Here is a 17892-nt window from a genome sequence, read left to right on the forward strand (position 1 = left end):
TAACATTAACAACATGATTGGAACATCAGATTTGACACTGCTGTCAAGTCGTTTGGCTTTGACCAGAACATTGGTAAGCCTTGTGTATACAAAAAGATCATGAAAAACTCAGTAGCATTCATGGTACTATATGTGGATGATATCATACTCGTTGGGAATGATTTAGGGTATCTAACTGACATTAAGAAATGGCTAGCTGCCTAGTTCCAAATGAAAGATTTGGGTGAGGCACAATATGTTCTCGAGATCCAGATCATTTGGGATCAATGTCCTAAGACCCCTCAAGAGCTTGAGGGGATGAGACGGATTCCCTATGCTTTTGTTTTAGGAAGCTTGATGTATGCAATGTTCTGTACCAGACCCGACATTTGCTATGCAGTAGGGATTGTTAGTCGGTATCAGTCAAATTTAGGATTTGATCACTAGATGGCGGTCAAGACGATCCTCAAGTATCTTCGGAGAACGGGGGACTACATGCTCGTGTATGAAGATAAGGACTTTGACTTTCAGACCGATCGAGATTCTCACAAATCGACATCGAGGTTAGTGTTTACTCTGAATGGAGGGGCTATAGTCTGGCGAAGCATGAAGCAAGGATGCATCGCGGACTCCACTATGGAAGCCGAATACATAGCCGCTTGTGAAGCAACTAAGGAGTCTGTTTGCTGAGGAAATTCCTTTCAGATTTGGAAGTTGTTCCAAATATGGATTTGCCCATCATACTGTATTGTGATAACAATGGGGCTGGAGAAAATTCGAAGGAGCCTCGAAGTTATCGTCGGGGTAAGCACATAGAACAGAAATATCACCTGATCAGGGAGATTGTGCATCGCGGTGAAGTGATAGCCACGAAGATCGCATCGGAGCACAATGTTGTTGATCCCTTTACAAAGGCCCTCACAGCTAAAGTGTTCGAGGGTTACCTGAAGAGTTTGGGTCTGTGGGACATGCGGCATCTTGTCTAGGACAAGTGGGAGATGATACTGGGGTATGCCCTAGTTTATTGTATATTGTACATTTTTATATTGTATTGTATTACATTTTGGCTTAAGGAATTAATACATTTTGTGATCAATGCATTTCTATATTTCCTTCGATTCCATCTCCATCTTCATTTACTTAGTATCCTTTACTTTCATTGCATCACTGAGTAAGACTGTTAGAGTATCACATACTTAATCATGCGACATAGGAATATGAAACATGTAGCAAACCATCGGGAGGTGTGCGTTGCACGAGTGTTGTGAGAAAACCTTATTTGCTCAGTGTGAAGCTGTAGCAACGCTTGTCTATAAGCGGACGCAATGCTTGTCTATGAGTAGAATCAGCAGCAACTAACTGCCTGGGAGTGTAAGTGGTTGGTCGCATTAAGCAATGTAAGCAAGTGTTCACTAGAGATAGGAATAATCTTATATCAACCAGGTTTATGTGATTACCTTGTTTTACGAGCACATCATTCATCATTTAGGCATACTTGGGAGAGTAGTCTAAAAACCAAATCTAAGTCTCGGGAGAGCGGATTGGATCACATAAGCAAGAATGGAGAACTTAGAGATAAGCTTCGTTTGCTATTACATAGCATATACATCCTACAGATAGGATATTACATACGTCCAGAAGTAGGATACGGTGGTATGTGGTCATCACGCTTACGTGTGAGAGCACGTGAGTGGGTTATGGAGGCTTAGAAATAGGCTTCTTGGCACTATCGCATATACATCGCATGCATCCTAGAATTAGCCACAAGTGTGTGTAGCATGATCGCATAGCTTGCGTTGGTTGGGGTTGCCCTTGCAGTCAAGATTAGGGTTGCGATGAAGACATCTTCACCATTTTATCTATTTTTCCATGCATTTTACTACGTGTCAACAGTTGCTGTGTCTCTATCTCTCAGTCATATTCCCACTGCTTTGTTTGTTAGTTAGAAGTAGGAGTAGTTTATAGCTTATAATCCCCATCATTCTTTTATTTATCCACAACAATTACATCACCGCACACATTCAGCTACAAGTCCCTGAGTTCGACCTCGGATCACCCGAGAAACTTGCTTTCGCATTATACTTGGCGCGAGCACAAGAAAACTTATGACAGGAATGCATGGTCATTGCATATGAGATCAATGCATACATTTTATTCCAATGCATGACCAACGACACATGAGTATAAACACATAACCTAGGACATACATCGCATAATTGCGTCCTCCTATAATTTTAGTCATCAATCACCTATTGTCGTTTAGGTGAGATGTAAGTCTCTTATATCAACGACATTATACACAGAGTCTAATCATCTCGTGGTCCAGGTCTTGTACAAAATCTTCGTATAGGACACCTCCACTCGCATGTGTCTACATGAATGGTCATAATCTACCATCTGTAGTAGTTTACAACACTTGCAAACCTCTATAAAGTGGGTCGTATCCATAGTGTCACCAGGATCAGGTATCCCACCTTAATCCTTATACTACATACCTATTTAGGTTATCACTTAAGGCATGATCCACTTATATATCACATATATATGCTTAAGTTCACATAAGATAACCAAGGAGGTTTGTTTATTGGATATGAGTAAATGCCAGAATTAAATAACACTTATTTTATTCATCAAACAATGTGTATCTTTACAAAACAACGAGACTCCAGGAGAATTAGGACACCAATCCCAACACCTACAACCTACTGCTCTAAGGGGTAGACCACCAATGAGGGTTGATAAGGGAAAATGTTTCCATTGCAACCAGGATGGGCACTGGAAGAGAAGCTGCCATAGATATTTGGCAGAGAAGAAGAAGGCCAAATAAGGTAAATGTGATTTACTAGTTTTAGAGACTTGTTTAGTGGAGAATGATGATTCTGCCTGGATTATTGACTCTGGGGCCACTAACCATATTTGTTCTTCATTTCAGGGAATTAGTTTCTGGTGGCAGCTCGATGCTGGTGAGATGACGATGTGAGTTGGAACCGGACATGTCGTCTCAGCTGTGGTAGTGGGAGGTATCCGATTAACTTTACATAACATATTTCTCATATTGAATGATGTATTTGTATTTCCCAATTTAAAGAGGAACTTGGTGTCTGTAAAGTGTCTGCTTGAATGTAAATATCAACTATTTTTCTCTTATAATAAAGTGTTTATTACAAATAATGGTGTTGATATTTGTTCTGCATAACTGGAAAATAATTTGCATGTGCTAAGGCCGTCAGCAATAAATGCCCTCTATAACATAGAGATGTTTAAAACTGTCGTAACTCAAAGTAAATGTTTTACAATTTCTTCTAAAGAAAATGCCCAACTTTGGCACCTAAGATTAGGGCATATTAATCTCAATAGGATTGAGAGATTGGTGAAGAATGGACTTCTAAGTGAGTTAGAAGAAAACTCTTTACCTGTGTCATGCCTTGAAGGCAAAATGACTAAAAGGCCTTTTAGAGGAAAAAGTCATAGTGCCAAAGAGCCTCTAGAGCTAGTGTATTTAGACCTTTATGGTCCGATGAAAGTAAAAGCCAGGGGAGGTTATGAATATTCCATCACTTTCACTGATGATTATTCAAGGTATGAGTACGTTTATTTAATGCAACAGAAGTCTGTGTCTTTTGAAAAATTCATAGAATTCAAGGCTAAAGTTGAATACACATTAATAGAACGATTAAAACACTTCGATTTGATTAAAGTGGAGTGTTTTTTTTATTCAACTTTCTAGAATTATTTGATAGAACATGGAATAGTTTTCCAACTCTCAGTACGTTGTACAACTCAACAGAATGGTGTATCAAAGAGGACAAATCGAACCCTGTTGGACATGGTTTGGTCTATGATGAGTTGCGCTTCCTTACCTAACTCATTTTAAGGTTATGCAGTAGAGACTGCAACTTATATATTGAGTTGTGTTCCCTCCAAGAGTGTATCTAGAACAAGTTTGGAGTTATGGAATGGTTGTAAAGCTAGTTTACGTTATTTTAGAATTAGAAGTTGCCCAACACATATGCTTGAGCCTAATTCTAAGAAACTTGAACCACGTTCAAGGTTGTGCCTATTTTAGGCTACCCCAAAGGAACGAGAGGTGGTTATTTCTACGATCCTAAAGAAAACAAAGTATTTGTATTGACAAATGCTACTTTTCTTGAGGAGGACCATATAAGGGAGCACAGTCCTAGAAAGAATATCGTGTTGAATGAACTTTCCAAAGAAACTACTGAATTTTGAACAAGAGTTGTTGAAGAGCCTAGTACCTCAACAAGAATTGTTGAATTAGGTTCATCTAGTTGGTCAAATCCACCTTAAGTGTTGAGGGAACCTCGACGTAGTGGGAAGGTTGCGAACCCACCTATTTGCTATATGGGTTTAACAAAAATCCTAGCTATGGTAGCTGATGGTGAGGATGAGGATCCATTGTCTTACAAGAATGCAATGGAGGATGTTGACAGATATGAATGGATCAAAGCCATGGATCTCGAAATGGAGTCTATGTACTTCAATTCAGTTTGGGATCTTATAGATCATCTTGATGGGGTTAAACCACATGTTTTAAATGGATCTACAAAAGGAAACGGGGTGCTGATGGGAAGGTACAAACCTTCAAGGCTAGACTGATGGTAAAGGGTTATACCCAGGTAGAGGGAGTCGACTATGAGGAGACTTTCTCACCTGTTGCTATACTGAATTTTATCCAGATCCTCCTATCCATTGCCTCCTATTATGACTATGAGATATGGAAAATGGAGGGCAAAACTTCTTTTCTGAATAGCAATCTTAAGGAGACCATTTATATGGTGCAGCCCGAGGGATTCATAATCCAAGGTCAAGAGCAAAAGGTTTGCAAGCTTAATTGGTCCATTTATGGACTGAAACGTGCATCTCGATCTTGAAATATAAGGTTTGATACTGCGACCAAATCTTATGTCTTTGATCAGAATGTTGATGAGCCTTGCGTCTACAAGAAGATCATCAATAGTTTAGTAGTTTTTCTAGTGTTGTATGTAGATGATATCCTACTTGTTAGCTCTCAAAAAGAGCTATTATTCTTAGCTTAATTAAAGCTCGTTAATGGATTTTATGTGGTTATTTTCTTATTTGTTAGGTATCATCAATCGAGGAGGTAGAACCAAGAAATCAGAGACAAACGGGGCTGATTTGAAGCAATTTGGAGGTGATTTGAGTTGTCAAGCTTCAAAATAGTGAAAATTACGAAACTGTCACTACATTGTCACAACATTGCAACGCTAGCCTGATGTTCTACCCTGACGCTCTAAGGAAGAACGTGCAGCATTGCATTGCTACTTTATAGTGTCGCGACACTGCAAACTTTGATGGACGGACACGGTTAGCATGTGCACAAGTGAGCGTTGTAACAATGTTTTCAGTGTGGCTGAGGTCTTTCCTATAAATACTCCCCTTCATCTTTAGGTCAAAATATGCCGAATTTGGGTGGCCAAGTTGATGGAGGCCAAAGTAAAACTCGTTCCTTCGTCCATTCCCTTCAATTTTTGGTATCTTTAGGTTAGTTTCGCTTTTTATTTTGAGTTGTAAACAATGGAACGGATGTGTATCTCAGATTTGTCTATGAATTGAGAGGTAATCTCTATCTAGTTTCTTTGAGCAAGAGCCCTGTGTTTAATTTCTTGGACGTTTCTTAATTAATTTAGCTACAATCTTGTGAATTCTTTGGTTGTATTTGTTTTAATCTTAATGGAGTTTTGATAAATTCTTTTGACAAATTAATTTGTTGAAAACCTTGTTTGCAAAATCATTCTAGCCTATGCATCATTGATTGATTTAGTTGCAAGTATTAAGATCGTATGTTTAGGGTCTAGACTTTTTTTGGCCAAACTCATGTATGCCCTAATCTTTCCAAATAAAATCATGCTACAAGAGATGACTTTCCGACTTGTAGTATATCTCAACAATCGAACCATTTCTTAATGCTTTTCAGTTTTAACTTGTATGTCGCTTAGAAGGAAAAGTTTTAAATTGAATTAGTGCCGATTTAGATTTTTATCAAAACTTGGCTAATTGGGCTATTAGATTTTCTAATAGGTTGAGGGATCGACAAATTCAGTATAATTAATTGGTGTCCAATGAAAGAAATTACATAGGAACTCTATCTTGCCCTAGAAGTTAGATAGACTCATATCCTAGATTACATTTACCCCTTTTATTTTAATTTCACACATTTATCTCCTATTCAGACAAAACCCCACATTTTTCGTTCTAGATAGAAAATTAACTCAACGAAATCAATCGCGCTTCTCTGTGGATCGACTCGGACTTACGACTGTTGCTACGTTTTAGTAGTAATAGAAGTAGTTCAGTATTTACATGAATTTACACCGGTCATATGTTGGACATAACACTTCTCCAATAAGCAAGAAACATGTAGAGCAATATAATACAAAACCTCTATTACTAGGATTTATCGTCGGAATGATCGTTATTTAGGAATTAGTATATTAGAGTCAAAGTGATACATATGTTGTAGACAACAATGGCCGTAGCCTCAAGAATTTAATTGGAATTGAACATTTTGACGGCCTACCTACTTTAATTAATATCTTTTATCACTCTGTTTCTCAATTTCCACTAGAAAAAAAAAAAAAAAAAAAAAGCACTTTTGCTCCTTGTTTGTTCACCGACAAATCAACATTTTTGTATATTCCCACTCTCTCCCTTATCTTTGTTTCTCTATCCACACACGTCTTTTTGCACCACATATACATCATCTCTTTTTCCTCCTATCCTTTTCTCATTCATCTTTTTGTTTTAACTTTCTCTCTATTGCTTCTTTCCTTTCTTGGTTCGAAAGAAAGGAGACAAATTTTGGAAGCTCGCAAGAGGACATATATTCCCAATCCTCATTTCTCGTGAGTTTATATATATATCTTCGAATACAAACTTTAACATATATTTGTTTGCATATTATTAGCTACTTTAGATCTACACTAATTTATTCATGGATTACGTATATATTATAATTGTTTGTAATATTTAAATTTACTGAACAATGTTTAGATCCTTATTTAGTTACTTGACTAAACAATAACTTTAAATTTTGATTTCATAAATGGTTATTTATATTATGTCAAAGCTTTTATGTTCTTAGGAAGGTAGCAGAACACAGATCAATCTCATATTTCCTGTTCAATTTGCTTCATCAAGCTTCAACATTCATCTGAATTGGTCTGATTTCATCATTTCCAGGGAGAGAAAAAAATAAACTATGGAAGAAGCCCCTTCAAGCCTGCACGTAGCAATGTACCCTTGGTTTGCTTTTGGCCACTTGATTCCATTTCTCCAAATTGCCAACAAGTTAGCCAAGAAAGGCCACAGAATCACCTTCTTCGTTCCAACAAAAACTCAACCCAAATTACAGCCTTTCAATCATTTTCGAAATCTCATTACCTTTGTCCCCATCACTCTTCCTCATGTTGATGGCCTCCCTCTTGGAGCTGAAACTACTGCTGATGTTTCTCACCCTTCACAGATCCCTCTCCTAATGACTTCCATGGACTGCACCGAACCCCAAATTGCGTCTCGACTTCAAGACATAAAACCTGATGCCATCTTCTTCGATCTCGTGTATTGGGTGCCAAAACTGGCACGTCAATTGGGCATTAAGTCAATTTATTATACTCCTATTTCTGCAGTCACAATGAGTTATATTGAGGGCAAATTATGGGAATTTCCTGGACATAGTAATTTAACTCGAGATCATTTTATGCAGCCACCTCCTGGTTTCCCAAGTTCCTCAATCAAGCTTCAAGCTCATGAGGCTCAATATTTGGCATCCCTTAGCCATTGGAGATTTGGCAGTGATATCCCTTTCTTTGAGCGCAGTGCCACTTCATTATCCCAATGCAATGCTATGGCATTGAAATCATGTAGGGAAATTGAAGGGCCTTTTATAGACTATCTGCAAACTATAGTAAAAAAGCCTATTCTCCTGCTAGGAATTGTGGATTTACACCCAGTAATCACAACTTTAGAAGAGAGATGGGTAAAATGGCTATCAGAGTTCAAGTCTGGCTCGGTCATATATTGTGCATTTGGAAGTGAGTGTACGTTGACCAAAAACCAATTCCAAGAATTGCTGTTGGGTCTCGAGCTTTCAAATTTACCATTTTTGGCTGCACTCAAACTGCCTGATGACATCGACACGGTCGAGGCTGCCTTACCGGAAGGATTCAAACAGAGAGTTCAGGGGAGAGGGGTAGTATATGGAGGATGGGTTCAACAACAACAAATTTTGGATCACCCATCAATTGGAGTCTTTGTTACACATTGTGGATCAGGTTCTGTATCCGAAGCATTGATTAAGAAGTGTCAGTTGGTGTTGTTGCCACGTATTATTTATCAATTTTTTGGAGCAAGATTGAGTATGAATATTTCATCTATTTCATAGATGATTATTTAAGATACGGGTATCTATAAATAATGCAACGTAAGTCTGAAGCCCTTGACAAGTTCAAGGAGTATAAGGCTAAAGTTGAAAACTTGTTGGGTAAGAAGATAAAAACACTACGATCTGATCGTGGTGGACAGTATATGGACCTCGAATTCCAGAACTATATGATAGAACATGGAATTACGTCCCAACTCTCGGCCCTAGGTACACCTCATCAGAATGGTGTGTCAAAAAGGAGAAATAGAATCCCGGTGGACATTGTTCGGTCTATAATGAGTTATGCTCATCTTTCAAACTCGTTTTGGGGATTTGCAGTTGAGACTGCATGTTATATTTTGAAATACATTCCCTCAAAAGGTGTTTTTGAAACACCTTTTGAGCTGTGGAGAGGCCATAAAGGTAGTTTATGCCACTTCAGAATTTGGAGATGCCCGACCCACGTGCTTATGGCTAACCCTAAAATGTTGGAACCGCGTTCAAATGTTTGCCTCTTTATAGGCTACCCCAAGGAAACGATGGGTGGATACTTATATAATCAGAGTGAGAACAAGGTGTTTGTATCGACAAATGCTATATTCTTGGAAGCATACCACAATAGGGATTATAAGCCATGAAGGAAGCTTGTTTTACATGAGATTTCTAGTGAGACTACTGAGGGTTCAACAAGAGTTTTTGAACAGACTAGATCAACAAGAGTTGTTGATGTCGATTCATCTTGTCAACTATCTCAAGAGTTGAGACTGCCTTGACATAGTGGGAGGGTTGTGAACCCACTAGAATGCTACATGGGTTTGACTTAAGCCCAAAGTATCATGTCCGGTGATGTGGTCAAGGATCCATTGTCTTATAAGCAAGAAATGGAGGATGTTAACAAAGATGAGTGGATTAAAGCCATGAACCAAGAAATGGAGTCTATGTACTTCAATTCTATCTGGGAACTTGTGGATCGGCCTGATGGGGTAAACCCTATAGGGTGTAAGTGGATCTACAAGAGAAAACGAGGTGTAGATGGAAAGATGCAGACCTTTAAAGCTAGACTCGTGGTAAAGGGTTATACCCAGGTCGAGGGAGTGGACTATGAGGAAACTTTCTCACCTATTGTCATGTTGAAGTCTATCAGGATATTCCTGTCCATAGGCACATTTTATGATTATGAGATATGGAAAATGGACGTCAAGACTTCCATTCTTAATGGTAATCTTGAAGAGACCATCTACATGGTTCAACCGAGGGGTTCCTAGTTCTAGATCAAGAGCAAAGAGTTTGCAAGCTTAATAGGTCCATTTATGGGATGAAACAAGCATCTAGATCGTGGAACATTAGATTTGACAGTGTGATCAAATCGTTTGGCTTTGATCAGATTGTTGATTAGCCTTGTGTTTACAAGAAAATCATCAATAGCTCAATAGCTTTCCTGGTATTGTATGTGGATGATATCCAACTCATTAGGAATGATGTTGGTTTTCTGACTGACATTAAGAAATGGCTAGCCGCCCAATTCCAAATGAAAGATTTGGGAGAGGCGCAGTATGTTCTAGGGATCCAGATCATTCAGGATTGTAAGAAAAAGAGGTTGGCCTCGTCTTCGGCATCGTATATTGACCAACTGTTGATCAAGTACAGGATGTAGAATTCTAAGAGGGGTTTATTACCCTTCAGGCATGGAATTATTTTGTCTAAGGATCAATGTCCTAGACACATCAAGAGGTTGAGGAAATGATACAGACTTCATATGTTTTGGTTGTTGGAAGATTAATGTATGCAATGTTATGTATTGGATCTGACATTTGCTTTGTAGTAGGGATTATCAGTCGATATCAGTCTAATCTAGGATTAGATCACTGCACGATGGTCAAAATGATCCTCAAGTATCTCGGAGAACGAGGGACTCTATGCTCGTGTATGGAGATAAGGATTTGATCCTTATAGGATATACAGACTCTCACTTTGAGACTGATACAAATTCTCGAAAATCGACATCAGGGTCAGTGTTCACTCTGAATGGAGGGGTTGTAGTTTGGCAAAGCATCAAACAAGGATGCATCACGGACACCACTATGGAAGACGAATACGTAGTCGCTTGTGAAACTGCTAAAGAGACTGTTGATGCGTTATTTTATGAGGTGGAATTATGGATGAAATGCGGTGATGGAAATGTGTTGATAAATCAAGCTTTCTCAGCAGAATCCAAGTATAAACCCCACTGAGTTTTTTGGTAAGTTCATGGTTGAACTTAGGGACTTGGGAAAATAGTTTACAGTGGTAATTTTCAAGAAACTTTGCGATAACTGGTAACTCAAATAGTTGTTTGGTTTGTTGTTTGCAGCAATAAAAATAAACAAATGCGGCGAAGTTCCGAAAAGAGTTGATAAAATGGAAGATGCGATAAGTATACGGTGAACGGGTTGAGAAGGGTTTCGGCTAATACTTCCTAGGATGCGTTCATGCTATGCGACCATGCAACACACATACAATAATAAACCATCTCTCGATGCAAATGCTACGGCTTCTAATGCTAGAACGCATGCGATATATGCGATAAGTCTATAGGACCTACACATAAGCCTCTATTCTTATTTATGCGATGACAAAATGACACACACACAAATAAGGCGACCACATAATATCATACCTATCTCTAGGGTGCATGCGATGCAGGTTGACAAACAGAGCTTATCTCTAAGTCCCTATCTCTTGTTTATGCAGATCTAATCTAGCTCTCTCGAGTTTAGATTCTAACCTAGCTCTCTCAAGTCTCAGGTTCTTTCTTTAAACTCTCTCTCGAGTAGCTCTAAAGGGGTGTTGGGCACAATATAAAACAAGATAATCGCATGTGATGAAGATCCTAGGTCATGTTAGATTAGTTATTCTCAACCCAATCGATAAGTTTAGCTAGTCATGCATGCTAAGAGAGTGAACAAATGTAGAATAAGAACTTCCATTGTATAAATGTAAAGTTTAAATACAAAATAACAATGCAAGAAGAGAATAAAGAGCCTGGTAGCAATCTCTTGCTTACCAGGCTTTTACACTGTCTTTTCTACTATTGTTCAAAAGATAGTCTCAAGGAAAACTATTGACAAGGCTATTCTAATTATGGAGAAAATTATCTAAGTATCCGAACTCCTTTTCCGAAGGTTGCCTTCAGTATTTATAGAGCCTTAGATGTGAAAGGCGGCTTATTTCTTATGATTGCACTGATGGGATGGCTTTAATTCTCTGACTGATGCACCGAATATTTGTCACCAAAAAGCTGAGTGTACTTGTTATTGTTAGCGGCTTATCAACTTAATTCGGATTCGACCGTCATCAGCTTTCTGTCCCATCATGATTAATTAAGCCTTTCACCTAGATGCGCCCACCAAGTTGTGCCGGCTCTATGTGGCAATCCTTATTGTACAGATGTTTGCGAGCACAAATCACTGCAAAGCCTTGCGGTAATGCTGCGCTCGACTGTTGATTTCTTGTGATCGCGTTTTTCGCTTGCGTCAACACATATTCTGCATAAAAATATAAAAATTATCTATTTCTATGCGATGAACGCATGCGACAGCAATGTTATGAACTTAATGCTTTTTGGACGTAATCTAACATATTTTATCAACCCAAGCCAACATTGTTTAAGAATTTAGTACTCTAATAACGTGCATTTCTACTCATTATCACACCTGCAAATTTAAACAATGCTTGTCCTCACGCATAAGCTAAAGATTTCCTTTAGAAATTCGACCGCAAATCTCTTTTCCTATATGTCTCAAGGATACTTCATTCAAATCCTATACAACAAAATTTCCTTAATTCTTATTTAAGTCTCTTCTTAAAATATTTCTAAAACCTAGGGACCACATGTTTAACCTTCAAAAGTAGTTTACTAAATTCTAGGTCATCGCATGATTTATTTCAAAAAGAAAAATTTTGCACCGGAGTGTCAAATGATTTTTATCCTTGCATATTTCTTGACATTTTATTATCTTTTTTATTTTTTTTTTCTGTTGACCTTGCACTGATCCAAGTACCTCGCCTTCGTTTTGGCTTGCCCCCACGTGTGTCATGCGGACATCCAACTACGAGCAAAGCGATCTTCCTCAGACTAAACTCATACCTACTTGGTAGTGGAGTTGCGGTCATTTATTTATGCGTTGATCCTGGTGACTTACTTTCATTTTGGCTTGCCCCCACGTGTGTCATGCAGACATCTAACTACGGGTAAGTGCCCTTTACAACTTAACTCTTCTCAACATGGGTTTCCCCATTGCGTTGACAGTGGAGTTTTTATTCTTAATTTTTTTTTCATAAAGCTAAAAATAGCAAGGTCGAAAAATAAATACCTCACCCCCAAATTTAAAATGCGTCAATGTCCCCATTGCCAAAAGATTGAAAGAATTCATGTGATATTCTTAGGAAGTTTGGTAAAGGGAGTTTGAAAGAAAGCTAGCAGACCACTAATTTCTAGAAATATTTCATGAGGTGACTATCCTAAAATTAAGCTAACCCTAGTGTATATGAAAAAAAATAGAAGCATGTTTTTCATCATTGAAATCATAATTGGCAAAGAGAAAGTATGTGGCGGCTTACTAAATTTATCAATGTTAAATTATTGCGGTAATCAAAGAGATGCGGTGATAAAACTTTCAAAATGAAAAAGCAATGCGATAGTGAAAAATTTGGAATAAAGTCAAGGAAGAATACAATCCCCAAATTTGTGCTATCGCCTGCATTGTTTGTTGACGCATTCTGCTTTGCGGCGATCTTCTTCTTTTGGATTATGGTGATGGAATGAAGTAGTTGCGTCTTTGTGTGGCTCCTCCGCAATTTTTTGCCTTGATCGTTTCCAAGAAAAACATCGAGAGGGTCAAATATTATTAAACAAAACAAAATCTTTTACCACAATCGTTAAGAATTGAAAATATAGTGAAATGAAAATACTAAGTAGAGAAAAGTTGAAGATTTCATGATTCCAAAACTTTCGTACCTGATTAATTTCGATCGTCTGATAGTGCAGGGACCACCTACTTATTTCTTATTTAGAGTCTCTTAGTTCCACAGAGTCGACTTAACGATGCCAGTGTTCTCCGTGATATACTTTTACTCACTACCTATTAACTTTGAATATGTTGGTTCTGTCATCATTAGATAATTTGACCGCGCCATGCGAAAATACCTCTCTAACTATGAATGTTCGGGACCAACGTGACTTTAATTTCCCAGGGAAGAGTCGTAGTCATGAGTTGAATATTAAGACCCTCTGCCCGACTTGGAGGTTCTTGCCGCATATGTATTTTTCGTGTCAGTGCTTTGCATGGTCCTTGTAGATCTTTGCGTTCTCATATGCGTTAATCCTACTTTCTTCAAATCAAAGTTTAGCTTCTTCACCGCCCATAGTGCTTTGTATTCCAGCTCAAGAGGCAAATGACATGCCTTACCAAATACCAACGCATACGAGGACATACCTATGGGTGTCTTAAATGCAGTCCGGTATGCCCACAACGCATCATCGAGCTTTGTTCTCCAATCCTTTTGCGAAGGCCTTACCACCTTCTCAAGTGTCAGCTTGATCTCTCGGTTGGACACCTTGGCCTGACCATTCATCTGCAGATGGTATGCAGTGGCTACTTTGTGGAGAATGTTATATTTGCGGAGCAATTCCTTGATAGTATGATTAACAAAGTGGCACCCTTCATCACTTATCTGTGCGTTGGCACTGATCACACTTCATCACGTAGTCAGCTGCATCCTTAAACAATGTTGGCCAGAAGAATCCACTCTATAATACTTTAGCTGCGGTGCACTGTCCTCCAAGGTGCCCATCATATGGTGAGTCATGACATTGCGATAATATGCATTGTTGAGCAGCATTTGGTACGCATAGTCGCAGAATCTGGTCTACCCCCTTTTTATACAGATTTGGCTCGTCCCAAAAATATGATCTGCATTCGTACTTGAGCCTTATCTTCTGGTGGTCAGTATAATCCTCTGGAAACTGCTCGCAAACTAGATAGTTGTCTATGTCAGCATACCATGGTAATTCTTCAATATGGAACAGCTGCTCATCTGGGAACACCGCACTCACCTTTGACTTATTGCAGTCAACCTCAGGATTTTCCACTCTGGACAAGTGATTTACAACTTGGTTCTCCATCCCCTTGTGATCAATTATTTCTATGTTAAATTCCTAGAGGAGGAGAACCCATCTGATCAACCTAGACTTTGCGTCTTTTTTTGTCATTAAATACTTTATTGTCGAATGATCAGTATGGATGAGCACTTTTGTTCCCAGCAGATACGCTCGAATTCTTTTCAATACAAAAGTTACCGCAAGTAGCTCTTTTTCTGTGGTGGTGTAATTAGTCTGAGCAGGATTCAACGTCTTACTCGCATATACGATGGGATGTAAGATTTTTTTTTCTCTTCTGTGCCAGAGCTGCTCCCATCACATACCCGCTTGTATTGCACATTAATTCAAAAGAAAGTGTCCAATCAGGTGCAATTAACACAGACGCAATTGTCAATGCATTCTTCAAAATCTTAAATGCGTTGAGGCGATTGTCGTCAAAATCAAATTTTCTGTCAGCCTCTATTAACGCACTCAGTGGTCATGCTATTTACAAAAAGTCCTTGACAAAGCGTCTATAAAATCTGACATGCCCCAAGAAACTCCTTAAAACCTTTACACTTGTTGGAGGTGGGAGTTTTTCAATTGCTTCTATTTTTTCTTTATCCACCTCCAACTCGTCCTGAGATACCTTGTGCCCCAGCATAATGTCCTTCTTTACCATAAAATGGCATTTTCCCAATTAAGAATGAGTTTCGTCTCCTCGCATCTTTTCAGTATCTTCTCCAGGTTGGCCAGACAGATTTCGTAGGTGTGCCCATAGATAGAGTAGTCGTCCATGAAGATTTCAATAGAGTCCTCAAGATATTCTGAAAAGATGGCCATCATGCACCTTTGGAACGTGCTCGGCACATTGCAGAGGCTGAACGGCATGCAGCGAAAAGCAAAAGTCCCATATGGGCAGGTGAATGTGGTCTTGTTCTGATCTTCTGGAGCAATCATAATCTGATTATAGATGGTATACCCATCCAGAAAGTAGTAAAAGTCATTTCTGGCTAGACGATCTAGCATTTGGCCAATGAATGGTAAAGGGAAATGATCTTTCTTCGTTGCCACATTCAACTTGCAAATACGCCACTCGGTGATGATCCTTTGCGGTATTATCTCATTATTTTCATTCAGGACTACCGTCATGCCACCCTTTTTGGCACGCACTACACAGGGCTGACCCACGTGTTGTCTGCTATCGGATAAATAATGCCCGCATCTAACCATTTGATGATCTCCTTTTTAACGACCTCTTTCATCACAGGGTTGAGTCTGCGCTGATGTTCGATCGATGGCTTGTGGTTTTCTTCGAGACGAATGCGGTGCATACAGTATGTGAGGCTAATTCCTCGAATGTCTGCGAGCGTCCAGTCAATTGCTTTCACATGTTTTCTTAGAATGCTTAGCAACGCATTCTTCTGATCTTCATTAAGCTCAGAGGAAATAATGACTGGCAGCTTTTCATTCTGCCCCAAAAAATGCATACTTTAGGTGATTCAATAGGGTCTTTAACTCTATTGTTGGTTGTTCTTTCAAGGACGGTTGCGTTGTTTTTCTTTCTTCATTTTTTGTTGGCTCTTCTTCTTGGGTTGCGATCATTTCTTCTTCCTTGTTTTTTTTTCTATGATCGCATTACATGTCGCAATGGATGCATTTGCATCCTCATTTTCATTTTCATTGTCAGGCTTTTTTTCTTCATTTAAACTCTGTCATCATCAAATTCATGCACGTCTTCTTCGTCAGGAAACTTCATGGCATGGATGTAACGGTAAAATTACTTCCTTATTAATGATGCATACGTTAATGGACTCAATTCATGCAATACTACTTCTAGATATGTGTTATTAATTGATGCTCTTGTAGAATGTTGTGCGTTGTCACAAGTTTCCTTGCATTGGAACCAAGTATAATTCGACCGCAAGTTTCTCGATGTGATTCGAGGTCGAACACAAGGACTGTTTAAGGTTATTGCGTTATGTTTATGATACATGCGACCAGGTTTTTTCAAGTTAATAAATGTATTTGTGTACAAGTATATAAAGTTGCGATAAAGTAAAGGAAAGCAGTAAAATTACAATAATAAAATAAAATGCAGTAAACCTAAGCTAAGATAGTACAAGATACAAGCGACATGATACAAAATACTGAGGGCAAGGCTAGCTGTGAAGATTATACATAGATCATGTGATGCGATGGCAAGTCTTATGTACGAAGCAGAAAGAGAAAGATAACTAATATAAACATCGCAAGTTCCTTAATTGCATTAAAGTCATAAGTACGGTTCCGTTTTTCTCTTAACATACACCTTTCAGTTATCAGCCACATTCCCTCATGTCTATGGTGAAACAGAGATGAACGTAATGAACACAAGGTTGCTTCCATTCCTGGAAGTACTACTCGCTCTAGTTAACGTATTCTTCTGACCTTCTCTCGATAGATTAGAATGACATCTTCACTTCTGCTCTAATAGTTGAAGATGCCGTCTAGTATGTCTTAGCTAAACGAAATTATCTCTCTAACACAGATAAAGTACTCGTAATTCATATTGACTACCTGGGGATTAAGAACACTTCATGAAGAAAACGATAAACGGAGGAACGGAAATAGACAGAAAAGTGGTAATGAAAACGATCGAGACATTCAATATATCTATTTAGCGTCTAATACATGGTGTGTGAATGAAGAGTCAAAGAAGATGAGATACAATGATGAAAAGAGATAGAAACAAATACAAACAAGCGCTAACGTCTCGGCACTGATTTGGATGGAGATTTTCTTGCTAGAATGGATGGATCGTGTGGAAGGATGAGCTTCCTTCTCAGGCTTGCTCAACTGATAGCAGGGATCTGAGTATAGAGCTCCGCGGTGGGGATCTGGTAGATTAACACTAAGACTCACCTCTCGGCCTTGTCTCTTCTTCTTCCCGAATTTCTTCAGTTTAACACTCAGCTCAGCCTTTTTCTCAATATAATAGTATCAATTAGCCCCGTATCGAGTAACCTCCTTTTTCTATGAATTCTATGGGGTATTTATAGGTGAGGATCTTTGACTCCGGCCTTGTGGTCCCCATTTATTGTTATAGAAATTTCGAAGATTGAGGGATATTATTCCTTTTGTTATCCAATTTGACCATCAAATTTGCGCAACTGTTAGGCATACACGTGGCATAATCCTCCGCATTTGTGTTGCTCAACTGCATCTTTCGATCGAGTGTTCGCATGCGGTGTTGTTTTTATTACCGTATGCGATTGAAAGTCAGCTCTAGATCGACTGTCGTATTGCGCCGTCATTGCGTTAATCGTCTTTTCATTATTGATTGATGGGCACAATGTGTCAAAGATGCGTTCTTGAGCCTTAATCGCAAGCGGTGACTTGGTTTCCTGCAAAA

The 17892-nt window shown here is 38.8% G+C and overlaps 1 pseudogene across 2 annotated transcripts; it reads left to right on the forward strand.

Moving 5' to 3' along the window:
* The first annotated feature begins 6725 nt into the window (after positions 1–6725).
* On the forward strand, positions 6726–8402 carry LOC150036239 (cyanidin 3-O-galactoside 2''-O-xylosyltransferase FGGT1 pseudogene; annotated as a pseudogene). Of its 2 annotated transcripts, none has more exons than XR_016529767.1 (2): positions 6726–6863; positions 7201–8402. The product of XR_016529767.1 is annotated as a cyanidin 3-O-galactoside 2''-O-xylosyltransferase FGGT1 pseudogene, transcript variant X1 (transcript). The 2 variants fall into 2 exon arrangements; XR_016529768.1 differs by having other exon boundaries at positions 6731–6863; positions 7103–8402.
* The last annotated feature ends 9490 nt before the right edge of the window (positions 8403–17892 follow it).

This window comes from Benincasa hispida, chromosome 5, assembly GCF_027475165.1.
Source record: "Benincasa hispida cultivar pf3 chromosome 5, pf3_genome.v1.1, whole genome shotgun sequence".
Taxonomy (NCBI): domain Eukaryota; kingdom Viridiplantae; phylum Streptophyta; class Magnoliopsida; order Cucurbitales; family Cucurbitaceae; genus Benincasa; species Benincasa hispida.